This window comes from Octodon degus, unplaced genomic scaffold, assembly GCF_000260255.1.
Source record: "Octodon degus isolate 3935 unplaced genomic scaffold, OctDeg1.0 scaffold00072, whole genome shotgun sequence".
Classification (NCBI taxonomy): domain Eukaryota; kingdom Metazoa; phylum Chordata; class Mammalia; order Rodentia; family Octodontidae; genus Octodon; species Octodon degus.
Window position 1 is genome coordinate 7,153,748 of NW_004524648.1, and position 4,517 is coordinate 7,158,264.

The following is a 4,517-nucleotide window of genomic DNA, read 5'->3' on the forward strand; positions in this document are numbered from 1 at the left end:
GCTCGGGACCTCACTGCTGCTGAGGACGGCTGTGGTACTTTTGTGGGGAGCTCCGCTGCTTGCCTTGAGCATTGCTTCCAGGCTCCAGTTCAGACCCCGCAGCCTGCTAGCACAGATCCTTCATCCCGCTGGCACAGACTTTAGCTTCCACCACTGACCTTTGGGCCTTCCTAGCACAGATCTGTGGAGCAGACCTGCATGAGACTTCGTTGTGGGCTCTAGGCACCCAGTTGGACTTGTGAGATTCATTGTTATGAGCTCCAAGTTTTCAGCTAGATATTAGGCTCCAGACCTTCAGCTGGGTTCTTTGGTCTTTAGTGTGTGGACAGATTTCCTGCACTACTTGTATATTATTCTTTGGGTAATTGGTTATAAAATAATATTATAAAATGTGTCCTGTGTTAAGCTGTTCCCCTTGAAACAACCCCAAACCATGACACATGATAATTTCTGTTGCTAGAGGCCATATTTTAGTTCATATTTTCTCCTTATTTATTACATTACGTATTATAATTTCCCTTACCTAAGAGGCCTACATTCCAAGGCCCCCAACATGGTATCTGAAATCTGGAGTAAAACTGAATTTTTGTGAATTCTTTTTTTTTTTAAACTGGGGATTGAACTCAGGACCTTGTACTTGCCAGGTAGGCACTTAAACCTCTGAGCTAGCTCCCTGGCCCAAATTGAGAAGTGCTGGTCTGTTATAACTGAGCAGGGACATTAGTGTCCAGGCTCACATCACAATTTGTGTGTGTGTGTGTGTGTGTGTGTGTGTGTGTGTGTGTGTGTGGTACTGGGGATCAAATTCGGGACCTTGTGCTTGCCAGGTAGGCACTTAAACCACTAAGCTATATCCAGGGCCCAATTTCTGTGAATACTGTTTTTCCTGTGAATACACATCTGTAACATAATTTATAAATTCAAAACAGAGAGAGATCAACAGCAATAACTCATACTAAACTAAAACAATTATAACAATATATAGAGGTAAAGTTTGAAAAGTTGTTTAAAAGCTGTGGATTACTTGCTTCTGGAATTTCCCGTGTGATACTTTTGGACCATGACTGACTCAGAGTAACCGAAACTGTGGAAGGTGAAACCACAGATAAGGAGCCCTGCCATACTATCAGTATATTACTTATCTCTGGCTGCATGATAAGCCATCCTCCAAACCTGGGGAACGCTATAAACACAACCATCTTATTACTCAGGATTTTGTAGCCAGAGTGTCAGGCAATGCTCAGCAAGAACAGCTTCCCAGTTGCCTCTGCAGTGACTCGCAAGGTTTAGCCTGGATTCAAGATGGCGTCATTCACGTCTGAGGCCTTGGTTGGTGGCAAGCAAGGCAAAGACGCATTGCAAAGAGGTGGGTCTGAAGAAACTTGTGTCACTGGGGATTACTTTTTAGGGTTTTTGTTTTTTTTTTACTTTTTGAGATAAGGTCTCACTATGCAGTCCAGGCTAAACATTAGCTTACTTAGTAGCCCAGGCTGGCCTTGAACACACAGCGATCCTCCTGCCTTAGCCTCCTGAGTGTGAGTACTATAGGCATGTACCACTATCCAGGCTTGAGTTCATTTTTAATGTTATTACATTATAGTCTAGGAAGGTCTATCAGTCTTTGGGTTTTTTGTTTTTTTGTTTTTGTTTTTTTTTTTTTGCAGAACCGGGGATTGAACTCAGGCCCTTGCACTTTGCCAGGCAAGTGCTTATTCTACTGAGCCATCTCTCTGGCCCCAGACTATCAGTTCTTGAGATCTCACCAAGTTTTTCTCTGTAGACTAGTTCAGGTCAATTTTTGTGAACATATACTGAGAAAAATAAGCTGTTTTTAGCCAGACATGGTGGTGCATGCCTGTAATCCCAACACTCGGGCTGAGGCAGGGGATTGCAAGTTCAAGTCCAGATGCGAGAATTTGGCAATTTAGGTCTCTCTAAAATTGCCAAATAAGGGCCAGGGAGATGACTTAGTGGAATAAGTGCTTCCCTGGCAAGCACAAGGGCCTGAGTTCAATCTCTGGTTCCACCAAAAAAGAAATAAAAATAAGAAATAAAATAAAATTGCCAAATAATAAAATAAAAAAAGAAGAGGTCTGTGGTTCAATCCCCAGAACTTAAAAAAAAAAAGTAGTTGCTCATGAGTGAGCTTATTCTGTATATGCTTACCATAGGAGGCTTATTATTCTGATCTTTACCTAGGTGTGTTCCATTAACTCTGGTCTTGTTATATCTACTGTTTGTACTATAATCTAGAGTTTGGTTTGTAGCTTATTATTTTCTTTTTACTTTTCTGTCATTGTGTATTTAGACAGCATTTAGCTCCAGTAACTTATTTCAGTGCCTTCATTACTAAATATTATCTGGCATATTCCAGCAGGTCTTCAAAGCAAGAGTTTGGTTGGGTTGGGCTGGGTTGGGTTGGGTTGGGTTGAGTTGGGTTGGTTGGGTTTGGAGACAGAGTCTCCCTGTGCAACTCAGGCTGGCCTTGAGTTCACTATGTAGCCCAGGCTGGCCTCAAACTCACAGTGATCCTCCTGCCTCAGTCTTCTGAGTGCTTGGATTATAGGTGTGCACCATTGTGCCCGACTCAAAGCAAGTTTCTGTATGAGAAATATCCTGAAGGTTTTTATCCTATTTTGAATTCATTCCCTCATTTAAAAAATAACTTATGGGGCTGGTGAGATGGCTCAGTGGTCTAAAGCACCCACTTAGAACAAGCTTAGCAAAGCACAGGGACCACGGTTCAATTCCCCAGCACCACATACCAGCCAGCCCCGCCCCCTGGTGGGCTGAGCTGGCCACACACACAAATAAATAAATAAAATTTAAAAATAATAAATAAATAAATAAAACCAGATGTGGTGATGCACACATGTAATCCCATCATGTTGAGAGGCTGTGGCAGGAACCTCCTAAATTCAAAATGAACCTAGATAACTTGGAAATCTAGCAAAAGCCTGTCTCAAATAACTATAAAGGGGAGGGGCTAGGGAGATGGCTCAATAGAATAAGCACTTGCCTGTCAAGTGCAAGGTCCTGAGTTCAATCCCCGGTATTGTGAAGGAAGAAAACAAAAACAAAAAAAATAATAATAACTTAGGACTGAAAGTGCCAGGAAGAGCCTCTCTTGAGTTCTTTGGAAGAAGGTAGTAAAAAGGACAGTTCTTTAAAATGGCAATGGTATCAGAATTCCTCAAGCAGGCCTACTTTCTTGATCAAGAACAAGAATATGTTCAGACTGTGAAAGCATCCAAAGGTGGTCCTGAGTGAGTCATGAGCCCCTACCCTGGCTTTAATCCCTCCTTTGATGTTGAGGCGTTGCACAAAGCCATAACAGTAAAATGTGAGGATGAAGCAACCATCATTGACATTCTAACAAAGAGAAACAATGCCCAGCATCCATAGATCACGGCAGCCTACCTCCGGCAAAAAGGGAAGCCACTTGGATATAGCTCTGAAGAAAGCCCTCACAGGTCATCTAGAAGAAATGGTTTTAGCTCTGCTGAAAACTCCCACCCAGTTTGATGCCGGTGAGCTCCATGCTGCTGTGAAGGATCTCAGAACAATGAAGACACCCTCATTGAAATTTTGACATCAAGAAAGAAGAAAGAAGTCAGAGAAATGAATAGAATCTACAGAGATGAACGAAGAAAGATTTGGCCAAATATCACAGTAGACACATCTGGAGATTTCCAGAAGGTTCTGCTTTCTCTCTCTAAGGGTGACGGATGTGAGGACATTGGTGTGAATGAAGACTTGATGGACACAGATACCAGGGCCCTATATGAAGCCAGAGAAAGGAGAAGAGGGACGGATGTGAATGTGTTCAACACCATTCTGACCACCCGCAGCTACCCCCATCTCAGAGTGTTTCAGAAATATACCAAATACAGTGAACAAGACATGAACAAGACTCTGGACCTGGAACCGAAAGGGGACATTGAGAGGTGCCTCACAGCCATCGTGAAATGTGCCACAAGCACACCTGCCTTCTTTGCTGAGAAGCTTCATGAAGCAACAAAGGGTGTTGGAACTCATCATAAGGCACTGATCAAGATCATGGTCTCTTGCACAGAAATCCACACGAATATCAAAGTGTGCACTATTAGAAGACATATGGGATCTCTCTGTGCCAAGCCGTGCTGGACAAAACCAAGGGAGATTATGAAAAAATTCTGGTGGCTCTTTGTGGAGGGAACTAAACATTCCTTTAACGCTCTCAAGTATTCTTTTTTTTTTTTTGTGGAACCGGGGATTGAACTCAGGCCCTTGCGCTTGCCAGGGAAGCAATTATTCTACTGAGCCATCTCCCTGGCCCCTGATCTCAAGTATTCTTCACAGAAGACTTCTGAACCACAGTTTTTCATTTGGCAACAATGGCTTAACTAGGAAGGTTCATTGAGCAGGCTTGCAGTGTAACTGCATTCTGAAAAGCAATATCGCCTATTAATCTTTTTTTCTATCACAACTCTGTATAATGGAGAGAAGTTTATTTTTAAAATATGCTTCAGAAATCA

The 4,517-nt window shown here is 42.6% G+C and overlaps 1 pseudogene; it reads left to right on the plus strand.

Annotated features, from left to right (window-relative positions):
- The first annotated feature begins 3,171 nt into the window (after positions 1 to 3,171).
- LOC101581299 lies at positions 3,172 to 4,202 on the plus strand (annotated as a pseudogene).
- The last annotated feature ends 315 nt before the right edge of the window (positions 4,203 to 4,517 follow it).